The 27,858-nt window shown below is 43.4% G+C and overlaps 1 protein-coding gene and 1 long non-coding RNA gene across 11 annotated transcripts in view; one reads left to right on the forward strand and one right to left on the reverse strand.

Moving 5' to 3' along the window:
- Positions 1-1,185, reverse strand: part of LOC144309582 (cullin-4B-like) — a 72,868-nt gene extending 71,683 nt beyond the window's left edge. For 5 of the 6 annotated variants that reach the window (XM_077890667.1, XM_077890668.1, XM_077890666.1 and 2 more), the window contains exon 1: positions 1,080-1,185. The gene's annotated coding sequence lies outside the window, so the exon portion shown is untranslated. Of the gene's footprint in view, positions 1-954 lie in introns of all 6 variants that reach the window. The other variant, XM_077890664.1, reaches the window with a different exon arrangement.
- On the forward strand, positions 1,167-27,352 carry LOC144309583 (uncharacterized). Of its 5 annotated transcripts, none has more exons than XR_013375539.1 (6): positions 1,187-1,251; positions 5,067-5,233; positions 13,042-13,192; positions 16,365-16,465; positions 21,608-21,746; positions 26,088-27,352. It is a non-coding gene; the product is annotated as an uncharacterized LOC144309583 (long non-coding RNA). The 5 variants fall into 5 exon arrangements; XR_013375541.1 differs by having other exon boundaries at positions 26,096-27,352; XR_013375540.1 differs by lacking the exon at positions 26,088-27,352 and adding an exon at positions 21,895-21,912.
- The last annotated feature ends 506 nt before the right edge of the window (positions 27,353-27,858 follow it).

Here is a 27,858-nt window from a genome sequence, read left to right on the forward strand (position 1 = left end):
CATGAAGAAATAAAGACATTAACACAAAGAAAATGAAAAGACAAAAGACTCAGAGAATGAAATGCAGGCTATATTTCTGAGGGATAAAAATATGAAAAGTCAAAAAAACAAATAAAATAGTACTTGTGTCATGAAGATACAGAGACACAAGGTAAACATTCTATATTTGTAGAACTCTTTTCCCTAACATAGAAGTAGGGAAAGAATAGAAGTAGGGAAAAACAAAGTACTTCAAGAACTGGAGAGGACACGTATGTGAACAAACTAAATGACATCAACAGAAAGAAACCAGTGATGATTACCACATAAAAGCATTAAAATAAAAAACAGGACATCGAAAAATGGAAACAGATGAACATAAAAAAAAAAAAAATGGGTACATAAAAAGTCAGAGATTTAAAACTGGATTAAAAAGAAAACGAAAATGGGGATCCCTGGGTGGCGCAGCGGTTTGGCGCCTGCCTTTGGCCCAGGGCGCGATCCTGGAGACCCGGGATCGAGTCCCACGTCGGGCTCCCGGTGCATGGAGCCTGCTTCTCCCTCTGCCTGTGTCTCTGCCTCTCTCTCTCTCTGTGTGACTATCATAAAAATAAATAAATGAATAAATAAATAAATAAATAAAAACCAAAATGTACAAATAAAAGTCAAAAGTAACAACTTGTGTAAATATGAGAGAAACCACACCAAACTGTGGAAACCTAAGAAATACAAAGTGAAATACCCGTATAAACTGCACTAAAGGCACAGCATGGACGGGCAAACTAAGAGTCGAAGACACACTCAAATCAGATATAATGAAAAACAAACTTGAAAAGGCGCACAATATATAGAGAGAGGCAAAGAAAAATGGAAATGAAAAAGGCTGAGAAAAATAGGATGTTCACTCGAAAACGAAAAGATGGAAGCAAGGTCAATAAAGAAAATAAATATTCACATTCTTAAAGAGTCACTTACAAAGCCAACGACAGAAGCCTGTTAACCACTGTGACCTAAAATACCAACAAGTTACTCTCAAGATTAAGGCATAACGAACTAGTAATAATTTACACATTTTGGATGCTGGGGCGCAAAGTACTTGCCTCTCTAAAAGATGGAAAACTACCTCAGCAACGACCGCCGGTGGACTACCCCACGGCCCCACGGTCTCGCGATGCGAGACTTCAACCGGTCTCCACCGGAAATGACGGGAGTCTAAAATCCCATTATGACCGACGGATGGTAAGCAAAGTTTTATCCTGGGCACTGCAAGGGGTAGGAGAGAGGCGCTATAGCCATGTCTATGGAAACATAGCCTACAATTACCAGATCATTAGTCTTGGGGGGAAAAAAAGGAAAGCACCTTGGGGTACATTACTGAGCCCCCAAATGTACACATTTACTTATTTATTATTTTTAAAGATTTGTTTATTTATGATAGACATGGACAGAGAGGCAGAGACACAGGAGCAGGGAGAAGGAGGCCCCACGCAGGGAGCCTGATGGGGGACTCGATCCGGGACTCCAGGATCACGCCCTGGGCCGAAGGCAGACGCTCAGCCACCGAGCCACCCAGGGATCCCCCTCGCACTGACTTACTTAAATGACCAGAAACAGAACAGAAATGTAGTGGAACAGAAATGAATCAATTGCATATCCTAATGCTTCCGCCTCTCCATCCACTGCTTTCTTAGACAGTATCTAACGAAGTTATCAGTGATGATACAGGGAACAATTACCATCTCGCAGCTTAATTAAAGATATAAACTCCTTCACCCTTTAAAAAAAAAAAAAAAGAATTATTCTGATTAGCTTTTATGTATGTTCTGGAAGTCCTGGTAATTTTGTTATTTAAATTAACCTCTATTAGGACCACAATAAACAGTATGGGTAAACATTGTGAATTTTCATGTACGTGCGTAAATGAAACATTTCATTTCTATTATTAATTCATTTTGCTAGAAAACGTAATTAACATTTTCCCCAGGTGCATCTGAATGCCTGCCAGTAATTGCTACTCTCACCATTTTATATTGCTACTTTGTGTTACTAAATCCTTTAAATCAATGAAAGTTAATGTATCTAAACATAAGTACATATCCACTTATGAAAAAAAAAATTTTTTTACTTTTTTTAAAGATTTTGTTTTTATTTATTCATGAGAGAAATAGAGAGACAGAGAGAGAGAGAGAGAGAGGCAGAGACACAGGCAGAGGGAGATGCAGGCTCCCCGCAGGGAGCCCGACGGGGGACGCCATCCCTGGACCCCAGGACCCCCGCCCTGGGCCAAAGGCAGGCGCTAAACCGCTCAGCCACCCAGGCAACCCCTTGAAAAAATATTTCAATCAATATATTGTACACCTTAAACCAATATTACACTGTCATGTTAACTAACTGCACTCTAAATAATACCAATTTTTTTTTTTTTTTAACTTTCTTTTCACATAACACATACTACTACTCTGTACCTTTGTTGACCTTAAAAATGTTATGGATTATTTTAATTCTCACTCCTACATTCCTTCATAACAGCAAAGGCATTATAGAAAATGTGAGATCATAAAGCTCAGGCCTTTTATCTCTTTTTATTGCCATCTATATTCCCATCCCTCAAAATCTTACTTAGCACAATAAATATTCAATAAGTGAAGTGAATCATGTTTCCAACCTTGAGGAAGATGGAATGAAATACTGACCCTCATATTTCCCAGGGAAAACAAGAGTCAGGTTGAAAAACTTTTGACTTTTTCACCAAGTCCGCCTCAATTTCTGTTAGGCTATTAAATCTCTAAATTGTTAATATTAATGTCCCTTAACGGAAAGGAGAAAAAATAACTGGGAAATATCAGAAAGGGAGACAGAACATGAAAGACTCTTAACCCTGGGAAACGAACTAGGGGTGGTGGAAGGGGAGGTGGGCGGTGGGGGGTCGGGGGGGGGGGGGGGGGGGGGGCGGTGACTGGGTGACGGGCACTGAGGTGGGCACTTGACGGGATGAGCACTGGGTGTTATTCTGTATCTTGGCAAATTGAACAACAATACAATATAAATTTATTTTTAAAAAGGGAAAAACAAACAAAAAATAAAACAATTGCACCTACAGAGCTGTACTCTTCAGATTGAAAAAAAAAAAAAAAAGGGATCCCTGGGTGGCGCAGCAGTTTGGCGCCTGCCTTTGGCCCAGGGCGCGATCCTGGAGACCCGGGACCGAATCCCACGTCGGCTCCCAGTGCATGGAGTCTGCTTCTCCCTTGCCTATGTGTCTCCCTCTCTCTCTCTCTCTCTCTCTCTCTCTCTCTCTGTGACTATCATAAATAATAATAAAAAATGTCCCTTAACAAGGAAGCATTAGTCATCTTTATCCCTAGAATAACAGAAATGTTCTCTGGATTGAAGAATTTAGCAGGTTGAGATAAAAGTTACACCGAGTCAATGGACTGTTCTGGAGTCAGTGGTACTCATGTTTTTGTTCTTAGACAATCATATCATATTTTTGACAATCTACCTCACCAATATATTGCTTTAATGAGTGAACTTCATTTTTCCTCTGAAATCCAGGTGAAAGAGTGACTAAGATTTCAACATCGTCAATACAACTTAAACCCTCTCTTTCCTCGTAATCTAAACCAAAAAAAAATAAAAAAAAAAAGAAAGAAAGAAAGACTTCTTTTCTCACTGATTTGTAAAAGTAATAAAATTCTTCTATAGTGGGAGAGAAGGTCAAGAGGAAAGCCAAAAGAAATACAAAACCTATAAGAAAATCCAAAATGTGTATTTTTTTCATCTTCCAAGTTTAACAGGTGTTTGAAAGATAGGACATGATTTTGAGCATGAAACAGCTGGAGTATTTTGTCCTAGTCAGCTAGATCAGATAGAAACTTAATCTTTCCTTCTCTATATCCCAACACTCTCCATAAACCCTGCAATTAATTTTTGATCCTTTGAGAACCTTACCAGAATTCTTGTATCTGATATATACTGCCACAACTACATAACCTCCTTGCCTTGCTGACATCATGAAAATATCTTCCGTCCATGCACTGTCTGATGAACTGAAATGAAATTACTTCCAGTCTAGTGATAGGATAGTTTGATCCAAGCTTTTACAGGAGTGCCTCCCAGAAAATGAGTGAAAATATCAGTGAGGGTGATAAAACATAAGACACACCTAACCCTGGGAAAGGAACGAGAGGTAGTGGAAGGGGAGTTGGAAGGGGAGTTGGGGTGACTGGGTGATGGGCACTGAGCAGGGGCACTTGGCAGGATGAGCACTGGGTGTAACACTATATGTTGGCAGATTGAACTCCAATTCAAAAAAAAATTTTTTTTTTTTTAAAAAGGGCGTGCCTCCCAAACACTCATTTATCTTTCTTCCATACTCTAGTCTTCAATAGTTGGGTCACAAAAGAATCTAAGTTAACAATACAAGTAATGGTTCTCAATTTTACTTAGCAAAGGTGGGAAAAGATTTCCTTTGGACTATTAGCCACGTACAGAATGTTAAAGAATCCAGAGTAGGCTATCTACATAGTGTTTATGAATGTTGCTTGTAAATGGTCATTGGGTCATCTCTACCAATGGTACCTTCAAAATACTTCTACTTTTTTCCAATTTGAAGAATTTTTACTGAATATGGAGTTCTTATTTGCAATGATGGAATAACTGGAAATGCAGAGTGGTAAAATATTGTGGATGCACTGACTGCTATAGAATTGATCATTTAAGAATGATGACATGAATATCTTTGTTTGTTGTCCTTTCTAATCAGAAGAAATTGGCATCCATTTGTGCACACAATTGCTTCTATTGGAGATGTACATTCCAGCATCACATGCCAAGAGATCCAAGAGGAGTTTTTACCCACCTCAGTGTCAAGTAATATGCACATAGATCTCAGATATGTCTGTGGACCCTGTCTTAGACAATCACCCACAGACAACATAACACTTGAGGAAGTCCGGAGAAGAAGTTTCACCACATAATTAAGATAAACAGACAAAAATACCAGTTTGCATATATATATATATATATATATATATATATATATATATATGAACTTAGATCTTATCACCCTGTGATTTCTCCCACAGAAAGTGAGACCATGTGAATGAACACTCACCTTCCCCAAGTGTGTGGGATGTTGCCAAATTGAGCTACATAACTATCAAAACATCCGGAACACCTATGAATTCAACCTGCGTTGAAAGGAAACAAAAACTGAAACTCTACAAACATGGGAGTGACCACTTCTTGAAAGGTAGGACTGAGAAGAGCAGAAATGGAGGGAATATATGGGAAGATAAACAGCATGGGCTGGGGCAGGGAGCCTTTGTAAGGGGCTGGGAGAGAACTGTACAGTCCTGAGACTCAAAAGTCAAGACCTTCAGAAATCTGCGTCTAAGGTATTTCCCTCAGTGGTGAAACAGCACAATCGCAGATGGGACAGTGAGGTCTCAATATTCCTAGAAGAATAGAAATGGGTGCCTAAGCTGGCAGAATTCTCAAGCATTGGAGTGGGAAAATGGGTTTAGGTCTATGAGCCTGGAAGAAGACTTAGCTTGTTATTGCATAAACTACAAACTGTGGACAGATGGGGTAACTGCTGTCATGCTGGGTCCCTGCAAAGGACTGAACACAGCAACCTCCAGTCTCATCTGGAGAAGCAGACCAGATGTGCATTGCACCAAAGTGAACTCTTTCTGTGCCAGAGCCCTGCAACGTACAGAAGCAGGGTAACGCTCTGGTTCCTCAGGAGGGGTGGAGCAGGTACATGCAGGAGAGGGCAAAACATACAAATCGTGCAAATCAGTGTTCTCCCCACTCCCTCCCACCTGTATCAAGGAAGGATCTGAGTGACTGACTGGGCTCTCTAGCAGTCTGCAGTTTGGCATACAGTGGGATCTCCCTACTCCAGGACTGGAGATCTGGGAACAGCCGTATTTTCCCATTTCACCCTCTAGAGAGGCATGGCCTCCAGGGAGCAAAGACCTCACAAACAACTTAAGCTGAGCCCTGCCACCTGGCAAGGGGTGGTGCATCTCCACCCAGGCACAGACTCATGAGAATGTACTACAGCAGGCTTCTCGCCCAGAAGACCTTCTGGAATAACAGGAAAACAGCAGGTTTATTGATCAAACAGTGGTGGAAAGCTTCAGAATTGGAGTACATAGAATGCAAGTTTTTCTCTTATGATTTTTTTTTTTGTCTTTTAGGTTAAAATGACCCAATATGCTTTCCCTTTTCTTGTCTTCACTACAGAATTATATCAACCTTTATTTTTATTATTTTTTTCTTTTTTAACTTTCCTATTTTACACTTACATGTTATAGACATATGTAGATAGATAAAGCATCCTTTCACCATATTCAATTTTATTATATAGATATATATTGCTTTTTAAAAAGTAAATTTGGAATTTAGTACCTTCTAACATGTACAGACCAAAATACACTCAGCAACAAATGGATCGCCAATTTGGTCCGTGTATGAGATTGTATTCACTTTCCCCCACCACTTACTTTCCCCCTTTTTAAAAATTTGCTTTTATTTTTCTTGTCGTTTCCTTTTATTTTCTGGTTCCTGACCTCCTCAGAATTGCCCAGTATTCTGCTTGGGTCATGGTTGCTATTTTTGACTCTGCACACCCATACATCCAAGAAAGAATTGACCACAAAGGAAAGAATCAGTGGTAATGTTCCCTGCCACAGATCTAATGGATATGGACTTAAGTAAGATGTTGGAGACAGAATTCAGAATCACAATTATAAAGTTACTAACTGGACATGAAAATAAACTTGAAAGACTCTAGAGAACCTCATAGTGCAGAAATGAGATACAATCAGAGTGTTAAAACACTCTGAGATGCAGTCTAAACTGGATGCTTTAGTAGCTAGAGTAGTTATTCTCAATAGAGAGAAAAAGTGGCTTAGAAGACAAGTTGATGGGACATAAGGAAGCTGAGGAAAAGACAAAAACAAGTAAGAGTCTATAAGGACAGGCTCTGAGAGTTAAGTGATAGTTTTAAAAAATGCATTAGAGGATAAAGAAGATGTGGTTTACGTATACATGGAATATTACTCAGCCATTAGAAACGACAAATACCCACCATTTGCTTCAACGTGGATGGAACTGGAGGGTATTATGCTGAGTGAAATAAGTCATTCGGAGAATGACAAACATTGTATGGCCTCATCCATTCTGGGAATATAAATAATAGTGAAAGGAAATAGAAGGGAAGGGAGAAGAAATTGTTAGGAAGTATCAGAAAGGGAGACAGAACTAAAGACTCCTATCTCTGGGAAACGACCTAGGGGTAGTGGAATGGGAGGAGGGCGGGGGGTGGGGGTGAATGGGAGATGGGCACTGAGGGGGGCACTTGACGGGATGAGCACTGGTTGTTATTCTGTATGTTGGCAAATTGAACACCAATAAAAAATAAACTTATTATTTTTAAAAAATCCGTTATAAAATCCATTATAAATCCTCTGGGATTGCAGAGGGCATGGAGGGACGTAGAGGGCCAGGAGGTGTATTGGAGAAAATTTTACCTAAGAACTTCCCTAAACTGGGGAAAGAAACAGGCATTCACATCCAAGAGATAGAGAGAAACCTCCCAAAATCATCAAAACTAATCAAGATGCCAAATTATAATGGTGAAGCTTCCAAATTTCTGAGATAAAGAGAAAATTCTAAAATCAGCTTGAGACAAGGTTCCTAACTACAGAGGGAGAAATATCAGATTAACAGCAGACCTATCCACAGAGCATGGCAGGCCAGAAAGGACTGGGATGATATATTCAGGGTAGAAAATGAGAAAAACATGTAGCCAGAATACTTTATCCAGCAAGGCTTTCATTCAAAATGGAAGGAGAGATAAAGAGTTTCTAGGAGAGACAGAAACTAAAAAAAAAAAAAAAGAAAAAAGAAAAAAAAATTGTGACCAGTAAATGAGCCCTGTAAGAAATGTTAAGGGGGATCCTGTAAGGGAAGGGGAAGCCCAAAGAAACAGAGACCATCTGCAGAAACGGGGATTGTATAGGTAATACAACAGCACTAAATTCCTATCTTTCACTAGTTATTCTGAATGTAAATGGGCTAAATGATCCAGTTAAGAAACACAGGGTACCAGGCTGGATAAAAAGCAAAACCCATCCATATGCTGTCTACAAGAACCCATTTTAGACCTAAAGTCACCATCAGACTGGAAATGAGTGTGTGTGGCAGGGGGAGAACCATTTACCATGGAAATGGACCTCAAAAGAAAGCTGGGATAGCAATTTTCTTATGAGAAAAATTAGATTTTTAAACTATAGTCTATAGTTGGAGATGAAGAGGGACATTATATCATGCTTAAAGGGTCTAGTCAACAATTACGAATATTTAGGTCCTCAACGTGGGAGCAGTCAATTATATCAACCAATTAGTAACCAAAGTAAAGAAACATATGGCTATAATACATTAATAGTAGGGGGACTTCAACGCCACACTCACAGCAATAGACATATTATTCTAAGCAGAAGATCAACAAGGAAACAAGGACTTTGAATGACACTCTGGCCCAGATGGACTTCACAGATCGATACAAAGCATTCCATTCTAATGCAGCAGAGTTTACATTCTTCCTGAATACACACAGGATATTCTCCAGAATAGATCAAATACTGGGTCACAAATCAGGTCTAAATTATACCAAAAGATTGGGATTTTTCCCTGCATATTTTCAGACCACAGTGTTTTGAAATTTTAACTCAATTGATCACAAGAGGAAATTTGGAAGGAACACAAACACTTGGAGGTTAAAGTCCATCCTAGTAAAGAATGAATGGGTTAGCCAGGAAATTAAAGAAGAATTAAAAAGATTCATACAAACTAAGGAGAATGAGAGCACAACTGTACAAAACCTCTGGGATATAGCAGAGGCGTCCCTAAGACGGAAGCACATTTCAACACAAGCCTCTCTCAAAAAAATTAGAAAAATCTCAAATACACAAGCTAACCTTACACCTACCTGTGCTGGAGAAAGAACAACAAATAAAGCCTAACCCAAACAGGAGAAGACAAAGAATCAAGATTAGAGCAGAAATGAGTGAAATAGAAACCAGATCAACACAACCAGGAGATGCTTCTTTGAGAGAATTAATGAGATAGATAGACGCTGAGCCAGAGTAATCAAAAAGAAAAGAGAAAGGACCCAAATTAATAAAATCATGAATGAAAGAGGAGCAATCGTGACCAACACCAAGGAAATACAAATGATTTTAAGAACCTACTGTGAGCAACTACATGCCAACAAAATAAGCAATCTGGAAGAAATAGATGCATTCCTGGAAACTTATAAACTACCAAAATTGAAACAGGAAGAAATAGAAACCCTGCACAGGCCAATAACCAGCAATGAAATCGAAACAGTCATCAGAAAACTCCCAAGAAACAAAAATCCAGGGCCAGATGGCTTCCTAGGAGAATTCTACCAACATTTAAAGAAGAAGTAATACCTATTCTGCTGAAGCTGTTTCAAAAAGTAGAAATGGGAGGAAAATTTCCAAACTCATTCTATGAGGCCAGCATTTCCTTGATACTCAAACCAAAGACCCCATCAAGAAGGAGAATTACAGACCAATATCCCTGATGAACATGGACGTCAACAGTCTCCCCAGGATACTAGCCAATAGGCTCCAATAGAACATTCCAAGGATTATTCACCATGAGCAAATGGGAGTCATTCCTGGGTAAGGATGTGGTTCAGTATTCACAATAAGTCAATGTGATAACTCACATTAATAAGAGAAAGACAAGAACCATAGGATCCTCTCAACTGATGCAGAAAAAGTATTTGACAAAGTACTGCATCATTTCTTGATCAAAACTCTCCACAGTGTGAGGATACCTCAGTATCATAGAAGCCCTCTATGAAAAGCCCACCATAAGTATTATTCTCAAAGTGGAAAAACTGAGAGCTTTTCCCCTAAGGTCAGGAACGTGACAGAGATGCCCACTCTCAGCACAGTTGTGCAACATAGTGCTAAAAGTCTCAGCCAGTCAGACAACAATCAGACAAGTCAGCAATCAGACAACAAAAAGAAATAAAAGACATTCATGTTGGGCAAAGAAGAAGCAAACTCTCACTCTTTGCACACAACATGATACAGCATATGGAAAACCCATAGGACTCCACCCCAAAACTGCTAGCACTCATACAGCAAAGTGACAGGACACAAAATCAATGCACAGAAATCATTTGGATTTCCATACATTAACAATGAGACAGAAGTCAGAGACTTTAAGGAATTGATCCCATTGACAATTGCTCCAAAACCCATTAGATACCTAGGAACAAACCTAAATAAAGAGGCAAAGGTCCCCTAAAAACTACAGAACACTTCTAAAAGAAATTGAGGATGACGCAAAGAGATGGAAAAACATTCCACACTTACGGATTGGCAGAACAAATGTGAAAAGGTCTGTGCTGCTCAGAGCAATCTACACGTTCAGTGCCATCCTTTTCAAAATACCAGGGACATTTTTCACAGACTTGGAACAAATTATCCTAAGATTTACATGGAACCAGAAAAGACCCTGACATAGCCAGAGGAATGTTGAAAAAGAAAAACAAAGCTGGTGGCATCACAATGCCTGGCTTCAAGCTGTATTACAAAGCTGTGATCATCCAGACAGCAGGGTACTGGCACAGAAACAGACACATGGGTCAGTGGAACAGAATAGAGAACCCAGAAATGGACCCTCACTCTATGGCGAACTCATCTTTGACAAAGCGGGAAAGAATATATGATGCCAAAAAGAGAATATTGAACAAATGGTGTTGGGGAAATTGGATAGCCACTTGCAAAAGAACCATTCTCTTACACCAGGCACAAAGATAACCTCAGAATGGTTGAAAGACCTAAATGTGAGACAGAAATCCATCAAAATCCTAGAGAAGGGGATCCCTGGGTGGCGCAGTGGTTTGGCGCCTGCCTTTGGCCCAGGGCGCGATCCTGGAGACCCGGGATCGAATCCCACGTCGGGCTCCCGGTGCATGGAGCCTGCTTCTCCCTCTGCCTGTGTCTCTGCCTCTCTCTCTCTCACTCTCTGTGACTATCATAAATAAATAAAAATTTAAAAAATAAAATCTTTAAAAAAAATCCTAGAGAAGAACAGAGGCAACAACTTTATAAAAAAAATTTTAACGAGGGCATAACGCTTTTTATTTTTTATATAAATTTATTTTTTATTGGTGTTCAATTTGCCAACATATAGAAAAACACCCGGTGCTCATCCTATCAATTGCCCACCTCAGTGCCCATCACCCAGTCACCCCCACCCACCACCCACCTCCCCTTCCACCACCCCTAGTTCGTTTCCCAGTGTTAGTAGTGTTAGTAGTCTCTCATGTTCTGTCTCCCTTTCTGATATTTCCCACTCATTTTTCTCCTTTCCCCTTTATTCCCTTAGTGAAATAGTGAAAACTATTTTTATATTCCCCAAATGAATGAGAACATATAATGTTTGTCCTTCTCCGATTGAATTATTTCACTCAGCATAATACCCTCCAGTTCCATTATGTAGAAGCAAATGGTGGGAATTTGTTGTTTCTAATGGCAGATTAATATTCCATTGTATACATAGACCACATCTTCTTTATGCATTCATCTTTCGATGGACACCGAGGCTCCTTCCACAGTTTGGCTATTGTGGACATTGCTGCTAGAAACATCGGGGTGCAGGTGTCCCCGTGTTTCATTGCATCTGTATCTTTGTGGTAAATCCCTAGCAGTGCAATTGCTGAGTCGTAGGGCAGGTCTATTTTTAACTCTTTGAGGAACCTCCACACAGTTTTCCAGAGTGGCTGCACCAGCTCACATTCCCACCAACAGTGCAAGAGGGTTCCCCTTTCTCCACATCCTCTCCAACATTTGTGGTTTCCTGCCTTGTTAATTTTCCCCATTCTCACTGGCGTGAGGTGGTATCACATTGTGGTTTTGATCTGTATTTCCCTTAAGGCCAGTGGTGTGGAGCATTTTCTCATGTGCTTGTTGGCCATGTCTAGGTCTTCCTCACATGTCATTTGCCCATTTCATGATTGGATCGTGTGTTTCTTTGCTGTTGAGTTTAATAAGTTCTTTATAGATCTTGGATACTGGCCCTTTATCTGATACGTCATTTGCAGATATCTTCTCCCCTTCTGTAGATTGTCATTTAGATTTGTGGACTGTTTCTTTTGCTGTGCCAAAGCTTCTTGATGAAGTCCCAATAATTCATTTTTGCTTTTGTTTCTTTTGCCTTCATGGATGTATCTTGCAAGAAGTTGCTGTGGCCAAGTTCAAAAAGGGTGTTGCCTGTGTTCTCCTCTAGGATTCTGATGGGATCTTGTCTCACATTTAGATATATCATCCATTTTGAGTTTATCTTTGTTGAGAGGATCATATGTTTCTTGTTTTTTCTCTTGCTGATATGATCAATCACATTGATTGTTTTACGAGTTGTTGAACCAGCTTGCATCCCAGGGATAAATCCTACTTGGTCATGGTGAATCATCTTCTTAATGTATTGTTGGATCCTATTGGCTAGTATCTTGTTGAGAATTTTTCCATCCATGTTCATCAGGGATATTGGTCTGTAATTCTCCTTTATGTTGTTGTCTTTGTCTGGTATTGGAGTTAAGTTGATGTTGGCCTCATAGAATGAGTTGGAAGTACTCCATCTCTTTCTATCTTTCCAAACAGCTTTAGTAGAATAGGTGTTGTTTCTTCTTTCAATGTTGATAGAATTTCCCAGGGAAGATGTCTGGCCCTGGAGTTTTGTGTGTTGGGAGGTTTTTGATGACTGCTTCAATTTCCTCCCTGGTTATTGGCCTGTTCAGGTTTTCTATTTCTTCCTGTTCCAGTTTCGGTAGTTTGTGGTTTTCCAGAAATGCATCCATTTCTTCTAGATTGCCTAATTTATTGGCATATAGCTGCTCATACGATGTTCTTAAAATTGTTTGTATTTCCTTGGTGTTGGTAGTGATCTTCCTTTCTCATTCATGATTTTATTAATTTGAGTCTTCTCTCTCTTCTTTTTAATAAGGCGGCAGCAACTTTTATGACCTCAGCCACAGCAACTTCTTGCTACACACCTCTCTAAAGCCAAGAGAAACAATAGCAAAAATGAACTTTTGGGATTTCAACGAGATAAAAATCTTCTGCACAACAACAGAAACAGTCAACAAAAGTGAAAGGTAACCTACAGGATGGGAGAAGTTATTTGCAGATGACAGATCAGATAGATGGCTAGTATCCAAGATGTACAAAGAACTTGTTAGGGACACCTGGGTGGCTCAGTGGTTGAGCATCTGCCTTTGGCTCAGGGAGTGATCCAGGAGTCCTAGGGTTGAGTCCCACATTGGGCTCCCTGCATGGAGCCTCCCTCTCCCTCTGCCCCTCTCTCTCCCTCTGTGTGTTTGTGTTTGTGTGTGTGTGTGATATGAATAAATAAATAAAATTCTGAAGAAAGGTACTTATCAAACTCAACAGCCCTGAACCAAATAATCCAGTCAGGAAATGGGCAGAAATGAAGAAGACAGGAACAGGCATTTCTGCAAAACAAACAAACAAACAAACAAACAACCGACAGATGGCCAACAGAAACAATGGCCAACAGGTACATGAAACAATGCTCCATTTCACTTGCCTTCAGGGAAATACACATCAAAGGCACAGAGATACACCACTTTATACCAGTGAGAATGGCTGAAGTCAACAGACGGGAAAAATAAATGGTGGCAGAGAATGTGGGGAAAGGAATCCTTTTACACTGTTTGTGGGAATGCAAGCTGGTGCAGCCACTTGGAGAGCAGTGTGGATATTACTCAAGTTAAAAATGAGCTACCCTACCACCTAGCAATTGCACTACCACTTATTTACCCCAAAGATACAGATGTAGTGATCCAAAGGGGCACGTGCACCCCAGTGTTCAAAGCAGCAATGTTCACAATCCAAACTGTGGAAGGAGCCATTATGTCCATTGACAGATGAATGGATAAAGAAGATGTGGTGTGCCAGAGTGTGTATATGTGATATATAGATGTATATAAAGGAGTAGTACTCCTCCATCAGAAAGAATGAATACCTCCCACTTACACTGATGTAGATGGACCTGTATGGTATTATGCTAAGTGAAATAGTCATTCAGTGATAACCACTCAGTTATCATATGGTTTCACTCATATGCAGAAGATAAGAAACACTGCAAGTGATTATTGGAGGAGAGGAAACTGAATGGAGAAAAATCAGAGAGGAAGACAGACCATGAGAGACTCTTATTCCTGAGAAGAAAACTGAGGGGTTCCGTAGGGGAGATGAAGGGCGGAGGGGAGGTAGGGTAACTGGGTGATGGGCACGTGATGTAATGAGCACTGCATGTTATACACAACTGATGAATTCTTGAAAGCTACATCTGAAACTATTGATGTACTATATGTTGGCCAATTGAATTTAAATTTTTTTTAAAAAAGTAATTTCATCTCACACCTGCCTAAATTTCCACAGCCTAAAATTAACTCCACAAGAACAAACAGGTACTGGCATGGATGTGTAGAAAAGCCATATTCAGAATGAAAAGCTAACGTGGAGATATCTCCCTCTTGGATTTGGATATATACTGCAATACTAATAGTGATTGTAGCAGTATGATACTGGCCCAAAAAACAGACAGCTCAAGAGTACAGAGCCCAGAAATTAGTTCACACTTATATCATCATTTTATGTATGGCAAAGGAGGTAAGAAAATACAGCTCAGAAAGATACTTTCTTCTCTAAGTGGTATTGGGAAAAGTGCGAGGTGCACGCAAAAGAATGAAACTGGGCTATTTTCTTACTCTATACACAAAAATAGAATAAAAATGGATTAAGAAATAAATGTAAGACTGAAAACTATAAAACTCCGCAAGGAAACATAGAATTTAAGCTCTTTGACATTGATCTTAGCGATGTTTTTAGAAAATGTTTTCTCAGGGTAAACAGAAGGAAAAATAAGCAAATGGATGTATCTCAAAACAAAAAGATTTTAACTGAGAGAGACCATCAAAAAGAAAGGATAGAAGGAAGGGAAGGAGGGAGGGAAGGGAGGGAGGGGAGGGAGGGAAAGGAGGAAGGGGGGAGGGAGGGAAGGGAGGGAGAGAGGAAGGGAGGGAGGGAGGAGGGAGGAAGGGAGGGAGGATGGAAAGGGGGGGAGTGAGGAAGGGAGGGAGGGAAGCGAGGAAGGGGGAAGGGAAGGAGGGAAGGAGGGAGGGAGGGAAGGGAGGGAGGGAGGGATGGAGGGAGACAAGCCAGTGAGCCAAGCTGCCAATAAATGCATAAGTCATTCAGAGATCATAAACACACACAAAAAAAATAAAATAAAATAAAAAATAAACACAAAAGCTTGGATCTGAAAGATGCTGTAGACCCAGTGGACCTAGCAGACATTTATAGAACAGAGGGAGGGAGGGAGGGAGACAAGCCAGTGAGCCAAGCTGCCAATAAATGCATAAGTCATTCAGAGATCATAAACACAAAAGCTTGGATCTGAAAGATGCTGTAGACCCAGTGGACCTAGCAGACATTTATAGAACAATCCATTCAACAATAGTGGAATACACATTCTCTTCCCGTTGGCATGGAACATTCTCCAAAATAGTTTGTATGAGAGGCCACAAGACAATTCTCAGCAAATTTAAGGAGATTGAGATCATATGAAGCTCCTTTTCTGACCACAAAGCCATGAAATTAGAAATCAATAACAGGAGATAGACCAGGAAATTTACAAGTATGTGGAAAACCAACAATATTTGCCTGAACAACCAGTAAGTCCAAAAAGTACTTATAAGGGACATAGGAAATATGTTTAAACAAATGAAATACCAATAAAGCATGTTTCTATTCTAAACCTAGGGAATGCAGAAAAACAATTCTAGGAAAGAATTTTTCTGCAATAAATACCAATTTTTTAAAGAGAAGATCAATAAGCAACCTGACTTTATACCTCAAGAACCTAGGGACTGAGGGGGGGTACTGGACAGGATGAGCACATCACAGGATGAGTATAGTGTTATACTATATGTTGGCAAGTCAAAATCAAATTTAAAAATATACTAAAAATAAAAATAAAGGCAAGGCAAGAAGGAAAAAGAAGAACCTAGAAAATAAGAAACAATCTAAGACCAAAGTTAGAAGGAAGAAGGTAACAGTATTCAGAAGAAATTAATGAAATGGAGATTGGAACAATAGAATGAACACTGAAATTAAGGGTGTTGTTGTTGTTGTTGTTGTTGTTGTTGTTGTTGTTTGTTGTTTTTAAAACAAAGAAAGTGGAGAAAGAGCTAAGATGATGATGATATAGGACCCTAGGGTTTTCTTATCCTTCTACCACAGGTGGATAACAACCAAATCATCCTAAATACCCTAGTATGGACCTGAAGACAGAAAGAACAAACTCCACAACTGAAGGGCAAGAAGAAGGTACACTGAAGAAGGTGGGAAATGTAGAGACATGGTGTAGGGAAGAAATGCTTCAGTCCCACACACCTGTGATTTGACATGACTGCCCTTCTGTCTGAAACCTCCCTCAGCCCCAGAAAACCAGTGAAGGTCCTTGCCCACACCATGTCCCTAAAATCTAGAGTTTTGTTATTATTTTTTGTTTTTAAAAAATATTGTATTTACTTGATTATGAGAGACACACAGAGAGAGAGGCAGAGACACAGAGGGAGGGGAGTTCTGCGGGGAGCCCCATGAAGAACTCAATCTCAGACCCCAGAATCACTCCCTGAGCTGAAGGCAGATGCTCAGCCACTGATCACTCAGGGGTCCCAAACCTAGAATTTTACAAGCCACTATGCTGGGCTGGGGGATGGGATCCAGAGGACACTGTTCTGCTCCTGGAGAGAAGGCAGGCAAAGAACAACTGGAGCCAGATAGCACAGGAACAGTGATCTGAAAAATACTTGGGACACACAGGAGACAGATAATTTGCTCTCCTTGGAGTGCTTCTCTGAGAGCAGCAAGCACCAGAGATCTATCTCCAAGGACAAAGGAGCTAGCTGGGACCCTTTCCCTCCCCTGTACCTCTGCATAAACACAGAGCCACATACCTCCAGTAAAGCACAATGCCAACAATGACTGCCTTACTTGCTTATAATAGGTCCCACACCCAAGCACACCAGCAGTATTACCCTTCTGGCTCAAGTTTGCCTCAGTCCCAGTGTGGGAGCCCCTTCCCAGAGGACCAGCAGAAAACTCTGCCCACCCCACGTGTCCTGACCAGACAAATTTGCTGTGTAAAATATCCCCTTTGAACATCCATTGGATAAGAATTTCCAATCTCTCCTGTTCTGTTTTTTTCTACATATAATGCATTGAGAGCTTAATGGGTGTTCTTCTGTAGTTTATTCCTTGTTTCCCTGGATGCTTTTATAAATCTTGATTTATTCTTGCTTTTTAACGTTTCTAATATATGCATTTTGAAGATGGTATTTTCACATTGACATAACAGGGTGTTCTAGTAGATTCACGGACTTCTCTGTTCAATTCTTGTTTTTGGATTTGTAAAGTTTCAGCACTTATTTCTCTAAATGAGTTTTCTGCTTTAACCTCTATCACATCTCCTTTGGGAACACAAAGTTTTCCTTTTGTAAAATTTTATTTTATGTTTAAATTAAATTTAATTAAAAAGTACTGTTATATTAGCTTCAGAGGTAGGTCTTAATGATTCATCAATTGCATACATTAAAGTACTCTCTTTACTGCCCATCTCTTCAGTTATCCCATCCCCCATCCACCTCCCCCCCTCCAGCAACCCTCAGTTTGTTTCCTAGAGTGCGGCCTGTCTTGGGATTTGCCTCCCTTTCAGAATTTGTTTTACTTTATTTCTCCCTCTGTTTCCCCATGTTCATCTGTTTTGATTCTTAAATTCCACATATGCGTGAAATCATATGATCATATGTCATTCTCAGACTGACTTACACCTCTTAGCATAATGCCCTCTAATTCCATCCACATCATTGCAAATGGCAGGATTTCTTTCCTTTCACTGACTGAGTAATATCTCATTGTATATGTATACCACTTCTTCTTTATCCATTCATCTGTCATTGGACATCTGGGTTCTGCTCATAGTTTGGCTATTGTGGATGTTGCTGTAGAAACACTACAGTGCATGTTCCCCTTTCAAAACTCTATGCTTGTACCCTTTGATACCTTAGTATTGCAACTGCTGGGTCATAGGGCAGCTCTATTTTTTACTATTTTTGTGGAACTTCCACACTGTTTTCCAGTATGGCTAGACCAGCTTGCAATCCCACCAACTGTGTAAGAGTGTTCCTCCTCTCCACATCCTTGCCAGTGTCTCTTCCTTCATGAATTGTTGATTTGAGACATCCCGTCTCGTGTGAGGTGGTAACTTAACTCACTGGTTTTGATTTGGATTTTCCCAACTGGGAAACTGTTTCTCCTCACTGGGAATGATATTTGCTGCGGGCTTTGCATAGAGGGCTTTTATGATATGGAGGTAGGTTCCTTCCATCCCTAGGCTACAGAGAGTTTTTATCAAGAAAGGATGCCGTACATAGTCAGAGGCTTTTTCTACATCGATTGAGAGGATCAATGGTTCCTGTTCTTTCTCTTATTAATGTGGTGTAACACATCGATTGAAATGGAGGTGTTGAGCCACCCTTGCAGCCCAGGAATAAATCTCAGTAGGTCGTGGTGAATAATTCTTTTAAAGTATTGTTGGATCCTTTTGGCTAATATCTTGGTGAGAATTTTTGCATCCATGTTCGTCAGGGTTATTGCTCTGTAATTCTCCTTTGTGGTAGGGTCTTTGGTTTTGGGATGAAGGCAATGCTTGTCTTCTTGAATGGGCTTGGAAGTAATCCTTCAATTTCTATTTTTTGAGATAGTTTCAGAAGAATGGGTATTAGTTCTTCTTTAAATGTTTGGTGGAATTCCACTGGAAATCCATCTTTTCTTGGACTCATTGGTTGGGAGATTTTTGGTTACTGCTTCAATTTCTTTGCCACTTAGGGGTCTGTTTCAGGTTTTCTACTTCTCCCTGTTTCAATTTTGATAGTTTGTATATTTGTAGGCATTTATCAATTTCTTCTAGATCTAATTTGTTGGCATATAATTGCTCATAATATTCTCTTCTAATTGTTTGTGTTTCTTTGGTGTTGGTTGTGATCTCTCCTCTTTCATTATTTTATTAGTTTGGGTCCTTTCTCTTTTCTTTTTTGATAAGTCTGGCTAGGGGTTTATTGAGTATTAGTACTTGTTTCAAAGTAATAACTCCTAGCTTAGTTTATCTGCTCTTGCTTTTCATTTTTTAAAATATTTCTATATCATTGTTTTCTATATCTCTCATCTTTATAATTTATCACTTTTCTGCTGGATTTAGGCTTTATATGAGTTCTTTCCCCAGCTCCTTTTGGCTAAGTTTAGATTATGTGCTTGAGACTTTTCTTGTTTCTAGAGAATGCCCTATATTGCTATATACTTCCCTCTTAGGACTGCATTTGCTGTATCCCAAAGGTTCTGAACTGTCACATACCCATCTTTATCTGTTTCTATCTACTTTTTAAATTCTTCTGTAACTTCCTGGTTGATCCATTCATTCTTTACTAGGATGCTCTTTAGCATTCTGTATATTTGTGTCCCTTTGAAATTTCTCCTTGTCCTTGACTTTAAGGTTTAAAGCATTGTGGTCTGCAAATACACGTAGTACAATCTCAATATTTTGTACTGGATTGAGAGCCAATTTGTGGCCCAGTATGTGATTTCATCTGGATAATTTTCCATGTGCACTCAAAAAGAATGTGTAGTCCTCTTCTTTATGATGAAATGTTCTGAATATATCTGCAAAGTCCATATGGTCCAATGTGTTATTCAAAGCCTTTGTTTCCTTGTTGACATTCTGCTTAGATGACGTCTCTATTGCTCTGAGTGAATGTTAAAGTCCCATACTATTACTATATTAGTGTCAGTGACTTTCATTAATTGTGCTATTAATTGGTTTATAAATTTGGCTACCCCCTAATTAGGGACATAAGTGTATTTACAATTGTTACATCTTCTGGTTGGATAGACCTCTTTAGAATGATATAATGTCCTTCTTCATCTCTTACTACAGCCTTTGGTTGAAAGTCTAGTTTGTCCGACACTGCTGTAGCTTTACGTTGATGTCCTTTGCATTATCAAGGTTCTCTACTCCCTCACTTTCAATGTTTCACATTGAAACAAACATTTTGTTTGGGTACAAAATCATTCTCTAGCAAAGAGGCATATTGCTGGGTCTCCTTTTTTAAAAAAAAAATTCATTCTGAGGGTGCCTGGCTGGCTCAGTCAGCAGAGCATGTGACTCTTCATCTCAGGGTCATGAGACAGGAACAACTTCTTGTGTTGTTTTGAAAGTAGTGACTTTCTGAAGAAGAGATCACGAGTGTCCCGCAGCGCACTGTCCCCTGTTCCAGAACATGACAAATCAGGAGAGAATTGTATGTTAGCTGCTCCCGGCCTACTGTTGTGTCTGAGTGGCTTTTGTGTTCAGTGCCATTGGAGGCAGTGACTTTCTGCCTGTTGTGCACTGTGCTTGTTCGTGGTGCACTGTTCGTAAGACCCAGACAGGCTAGGTCTTGGCAGTCAGGGGGTTCCTGTCGGGCAACTAGGGAGCAGAGTGGTTGTGTTGTCAAAATTCATGCTGGGTCATTAGTCGTTTTTTAAAAAAGATTTTATGTATTTATTCATGGGAGACACAGAGAGAGGCAGAGACACAGAGGGAGATGCAGGCTCCCCAGGAGGAGCCCAATGTAGGACTCCATCTCAGGAACACAGGATCACTCCCTGATCCAAAGGTCGACGCTCCACCACCGAGCCACCCAGGCCTCCCTGAGCCATTGGCCCTGTGCTAGATGTCCTGAAGCACACTGTGGCAGCTGGCACCTGAACACAAAGGTGTCTGGTGCGCGGCACCAGGGTATGAGGCCAGCTGCAGCATGGTAGCTGGTCATGGCATGTGTGGCAGCTGTGTGCCCAGCAGAGGGGCATGGTACCCGTATGATTTCAACAACATTTGCCCTAACCTCAGGCTGAGGTGCTTTGCATGCTTGCAGTATGCAGTCCCCAGGAGAACTTGGGGATGAAGCACTATCAGCAGGTCAGATAGCCAGCGTCTGTGCAGTCCTTCCCCTGCAGGCATCTCGGTACCTATGTTGCCTAGTGGGGGAGCATAATGGGGCTGCCAGCTCCTTGTTTTTGAAATCAGTTGAACAGATCTATGCCCTGTTTGCCCATGACACTGTGTAAACTGCTTTGTGTATGCTGTCTCTCCATGCAGGGTCTGTCTCCTTAAGCACAGTAACCTAGCTATCACTTGCCCATCCAGCTCTCCCAGTGCCACATCTACCAACCTCCAAATCTCGAGGCTCCCAGTCCCACTGGTTATATGAACTAATGGAATTTAGTCCCTCTGGTGTTTAAAGCCCAATATTATGGGATTATTAATCCCCGTTGAGTCCCCTGGTGGGAGGGTCCATTTCTCTGCCTGCACCTCTTGCGATTCCCTCCCTCCTCCTGCCCGCAGCAACCCCCCCACCACCAACTTTCTGACATCCCTAACCTTTCAGGTGCAACTTCTCCTCTGTATTTCATTGTGGAGTACACTCTGCCCTGCCAGCCTTCAGACTGCCCTCTGGTTTATGGACTTGGATGCGGGTGACACCTGATTGTAAACATGGGACGCAGTGAACTCGGAAATCCTTCTTGGTAACTTCCCTAAACTGCCCCCATCACCTCATTTAGAATATCACTCCATGAAGAGGCATATTAATTAAGCATGCTGCTAGGACATGATGGCATTGAGGAACCCTCAGTCTTACCTGTGTCTTGCCCACTGTGTCTTGTCGTCTTGTAGACTCTGCCCACTTCCAAAGCACTGTGCCTACGACAGCCCTCATTTGAACCCTAGGGAAGATGGTTTAGAAGGAGTACAACACCCACAAAGAATCACTCCTTATGATAGTATGTAGATTTGAAGGGGTACTAAGGTTCAGGCCCCTGTTTGGTAAACAGACAGACAGCCTCTGGGACCTCTTTGGCTTCATGCGCTGAACTTGGCTGAATCCAGGCCCGTGTTGCTGGTGATGACAGCATTAGCTGCGGCTTTGCTGCTTTGTAGCTTTGGTTTATGACCAACAGAAAGACTCACATTGGCCTGTGCATGGAGTAGCAGGAGAATGGGGCCCCTAAAGCCCAAGAGAAACTTCTGTGGAAGAAGGATGGACTTCAGGAACCCTCTGACATGTATATATGGGCCTAGGAGCCAGGATGCCATTTAAGAGGATGTCTGCCTTGGAGAGGATGTATAGTCAGTGTGATTTGGGGACTTTCAGGTGGAAATTTGGGATATTTTTGGAGGCCCACCCTACCAGGGGTAAGATTAAGAGATATTTGGTAGGAGATATTTACTGTTCATGTTTACTTAGCATACAGTGTTAGGGTTGTTCTCCAAAGTGGAGGTGGAGGGTTCCTACTACAACCTCACCAGCACACTGCAGCTGACACTCACACTGGCACTTGATCACCTACCCGTTACAGCTCTCTGACACCAGTTCCTAACAACACACACTCTCTCCCTCAAATGGACACCCATTCCCATACTGTCTGTCACACGCTCAAACCAACAAACACACACACACTGGCCCTTGGTGAGTGACACGCTTTCCCATACTGGCACTCACTCACTCACTGGTACGGACCCACACGCTCAAACTTACCAGAGGCGCCCGCACCGGCACACGCACACATACGCACACAAACCACCCACACACATGGCTATGGTTACACATACTCGCACATCCTGAAGTACACACTCATACCTTCAAACATACACACATGGGCGCCTGTGTGCCTAACACACACTCCCCTGCTCCTGTCAACATGCATAATCGCATGTACTGCCGGACACATTCACACACGCCAACTGACCCTCACACTCACCTGCTGGAACTGACACACATGCTGATATGCTCCTAGGACACACCTGCTCACTCACCTGTACTGACGCATAGCTTTGCATGTAGCGACAGACCCATTGACATGCTCCTTCCCACCCTCTCACTCACCAGCATATACTGAGGCATCACTGAAAGCTACTATCACACCGTCCTACAGGCACAACCACTCGCGAGAACCAACACACACACTCACACGCCTGCCGGCACTTGTGCTGCCTGTTCAGAGAGGCCCACCATAGGAATTGGCAGGCTTATAGGGCTCTGGGGTTCGGCAGCACGTGAATGTACCCCCAGCCTCTCGGGTTCTTCATGTTCTTCTCCAGATAGAGAAAGGATTTTGTCTGACCACAGCCCCCCGCCCCATTGCTTCCGGGTCCCTGATTCCCTGACCATGCCCTTGCCTGCCTCTGTCTGCTTATGCCGTTCGTCTGCAATCTAGCAGCTGTGCCTGTGCACAGACATGCACAGCTGTGCCTTCGAAAGTGCCTTGGGCTCGGCGAGTCTCTGCTCTGCCACAGTACCTCTGGGGGGACCTGTGGCTTTAGGCGTAAGAGCTGCTGCCTCTGAGTCTGTGCACCTCTGAAGGAGACCCTGATGGTTTCCTTTGTGACCAGGTGCCTCTCCTGTTCCAACGGGGTACACCACTTATTTTGTTGAGCCCCAAAGAGGCCTCAGAGGACTCAGAAGGCCTTGCAGCGTGCAAGTTGTCTGGCCCATATGTCCCTACAGGGTCCGCACACCCCAACCCCACCCCGAGTCCCCACCCTCCTGGCCCCCACCCTCCACTGTTTTGTGGCCTCAGGCCTAAGAGGTTTGTCTGCTGCTCCCAGCCTGGTCGTCGGCAGGGTTTCAACAATGTGGGGCCCTCCTATGCACCTTCCTCCATTGCTGCCTCATGTCTTTGCTGCCTAAGGTCTTTGCTCACTGGGACAGACTCTCGTGCCACTGTGTTGTTTGTGTTCTCTGTACCCTGCTCCTGTTTGAATCCTTAATAGCCCCAAGGCTTCCCACTGAGGTGTCTGATTCATGACTTGGGGAACACGCCGATTTCTGTGACACCAGTGGGTTATGCTCCCCTTGGCTGGTGACAAGTGGTAGGTAAGGGGGGAACGTGATGGTCATCCCACATGGGCCCGCATCCATCACCTCTCGGAGGTCCTTCTGCCCCTTCATTCTGAAATGTCTCTGCAGACACCTGGCTAATCAAAAACGCTAAGTAGGCAGGGAAAGTATTCTGTACTGCTTGCCCCCCCGCCCCGTGCTGGTTAGGTGTGCACAACCGCGTCGTCCTCTGCTTGGGTCCCGCCCCCGCACCCCCACACCAGGTAACCACTGCTCTCCCTTCTGGCTCATTGCGCACCTTTGACACTTTTACCTTCCTTCCACACGGGTGCTCAACTCCAGCACACATCGTTCTGGGGTTGGCTTCTTCTGCTTCAGCACAGTGCTTTACCATAATGACGCTTAACAGGCCTTCTTGAGGGCTCTCCCCACAGAGAGTTCCAGTGAGCGCACTACCCCAGGGGAATGCGGGGTTGCTGCTCTGTGTACTTGTAGTTAGCACAGTGCATGGGGAGCCGGCCCCTGTGTGTCTCACATTACTCCATGTATGTTCCTTCGCTTTACTAGATGTAGCTTTGTGTGAGCCGAGCCGAGGAAAATAAATGTACGTCTGCTTGGACGCCCTTGTCTTTCAGCCCACGTAGGCAATGCAGACTACTTCCAAACACAGGTCCTGCTCTCCTGTTTCTGCCAGTACTTTCTGGGGAGGCGTTAGTTCAGGCCAGCACTTTCAGTTAACCGTCTCACCAAGGCTCTTTTCAGCATGACACAGTCCTTAGCATAGAGGCCCCCTGGGCTCATTCTCTTGCTCCTTGACCTTGCATCTGGTGAGCATTTTCTCAGTCATTCTTGCCCAACATCACCTATGTTCATGTAAGTTAATGTAACGTATATTACAGCATTCTACTTTGAACTTGGTGAACACTCAACCACTGCCTTCTGGCCTCCAGGCATCCCACCAGAAGGTTGTCTCTTCCTCCCGCTGAGGGTCTTCAGAAGGACCTGGCTGAGTTCTGGGTCACTGCTGCCCATGCAGATTCTGAGAGTCGTTCTTTGCCTTTCAGCCAGCTGAGGTGAGCCCGTTGCACAGGGCATCTCTTGGGATGGTAATTCCCTCAGCCAGGAGCACACCGGGGTCCTTGGATGGGCAGACTCAGCGTTTTCCAGAGAATTCGCAAAGCTTCGGCACATTAGGTCTTCACGCACATGCTGCCCTTTCCTCTTTCCCATCCCTTTCTGGCAGTCCTGTTTTCCCAAGTGCTCATCGTAGGCATGAGGTGATCCTGCAGACCTTGGAGGACACGTGCGCTTCATGTCCTTGTCACCTTGTTTCTCCTTCTCATCCTCTTAAAGTCTCGCAGGGGATGGTTCCTATCATTCTCTGTCCTTGGCAATGTTCAGAATTCAGCCTGCGGCCCTCCACCCTGCGGGCCTGCCCTCCCTCTGCCCTGCTAACCTGCCATCCACTATCCCTCCTCTCCACAGTCCCCTCGTGCATCCATGCCCCTCTCTTCCCCTCTTCCCTCCCTCCGTCACTACTATCCTGCTTCCTTCCCCCACCCTCCCTGCCTGCTTCCATCCTCCTCTGTCTCACAGCCTCTTGCCCAGCCTAATCCTCCTCTCATTCCTCCCACCCTTTCCCTATTTCTCCCTCTCTCTCCAACATCCCCAAACCCCTTCCACTCAGACAAACACACACACACACACACACACACACACACACACACACACACACAATCAAAATCACTCTTCTGGCTCCCCAAGGTAGTGCTGTTTCAGGTGCAATATTTCCTCAGGACCCTCCTTTCTGGAGGCTGTGTGGGGCACTCTCACAAGAGCTGCATTGGTTTTCATTGTATCAGCACTTCCAGAATCTGGGCTCTCCCAGGGACAGTGTCAGAAATATTCCCATTTGTCTTGCAGGAGTGTGTGTCAGTTTTCCTCCCCGCAGGCTTCCGCATTTTCGTTGAAATTAGATTTTTATTTAATTGATTAATTTATTTAAGATGTTATTCATTTTATTCATGAGAGATACAGAGAGAAGCAGAGACACAGGCAGAGGGAGAAGCAGGTTCCCACAGGGAGCTCACTGTGGGACTCAACCCTAGAGCCCAGGATAACGCCCTGAGCCAAAGGCAGATCATCAACCACTGAGCCACCCAAGCATCCTGGAAAGCAGATTTTTAAACTAGTGACATTGTGACCCTCAAAAATGGTGCACTGGATCCCAGCTAAGTCCAAATCCCCCAGGCATCCTGGCCCATTCCTTTGAAATGAGGTCCTTCTATGACAAACGTGCTTTCCAGTAACCACGGGGCCTTCCTTGCAACTCACGAGGTGTGCATCCTATGCCTCTACCTTCACTGCTGCAGCGCACCGTCATGGGCTGTGTAACAGTCCTGAAGGCCCTGAGAACCTCAGAACGGCAAGTGTGCTGCAAATGCTCCCTTTGCCATCCCGCCCGTCGGTGATCCTGCATTCCATGGCCGAACCACTGTAGGAGAACTTGCAGGACAGGGGAGGAACAGAGAGGGCAAAGATGCTCCTCAGGAAGGTGGATGAAGTGGGCTCTGTGCACCAGGATGCTGGAGGTATATCATAACTGGTAATGACCCAGAGGAGAAGCCTAGTGTGAAAGTCAGACAAGGAAGGAGGAACCCAAGCCTTTCAAAAGGGGCAGACAGAAAAGGAGATGGTATTAGCCAGTCCTACCATTGGCTTTGAGGACAAGTATCCAGAATGACGCTTTAGGTGACATATCCTGCCCTTTAATTATGCCACTGATATCCAATCGCCAACCTCAGTGGGGTTATGTTACTAGGTTTCTAGGCAGCCCGCTGGCCCATGGACCTTGCCCTGGGTTTGCTCTTCCTAATTTCTGGCCAATTATTTCTTTGCCAGGGGTGCTGGTGGCCTGGAACCTGGGACCAGGGGCTGGGGACGGTGGACAGCAGGGGAGCCTGCGCTGGATGGGGGAGCGTGTCCCTGGATGCCAGATCCTGCCTGGCTGCCTGTGACACCCCCTCCCAGCCGTCCCCACCCTATGCATGTCCAGGAGGGATACACGTGTGCGCAGCGAGGTGCAGTGGCCGGACCACCCCTGAGTGAATCCAGAGCACACCCCCAGGCTCAGTAAGGAAGGGCCTGGTGAGGCTCCTGGATGGCGGGTGGCTGCCGCCGAAGGGACCTCCTAGATATGAAGTCTCTGGTGGCAGCATGTGGTTGGGGGAGTTGATGAGGGGCTATGCCAATAACAACACCGCTCGCCTGCGGCATTAGGCCATGAGCCACTGTGCGGGTGCGAACATTCCGGCCTCGCGCCTCCGCACAGTGCTACGAATGGCAGGGTTCCAGTTGCCAACCTCCCCTTAGTTACCAGGAACCAAGAACTTGCACCTTCAGCTCCTGCGCTCCAAGGGGTCCAGGTGCCACCAAACATTTGACTCGGGATTGGGAAGGGGGCAATGGAGAGCAGGGCAGGGTCCAGGGAATTGGGACCTGCATGAGAATCCTGGCCCTCCTTCTTGGAATTGGGACATCAGGTGACCTGGGCCCAAGGGGTTGTAGCCCCCCAAGGGAGGTGGGGACGCTGCAATCCCTAGGGGTTGGGATGACACAGGAGCCCCAACCAGAAGCCAGGGTCGGAGAGGAGACAGAGGAGGCCCACCCCAGTGAGGACTTGGTGCCGGAGGTTGAAGAAATAATCAGGGAAATGAACTTGGTGGTAGTGGAGGATACGGAGTCTGCTGAGGAGGTGGTGGAGGATAGAAGTGTACAAGAGGACAAGGAGCTGCAGGCTG

Source organism: Canis aureus, unplaced genomic scaffold (assembly GCF_053574225.1).
Source record: "Canis aureus isolate CA01 unplaced genomic scaffold, VMU_Caureus_v.1.0 ptg000087l_RagTag, whole genome shotgun sequence".
NCBI classification, from domain to species: Eukaryota; Metazoa; Chordata; class Mammalia; order Carnivora; family Canidae; genus Canis; species Canis aureus.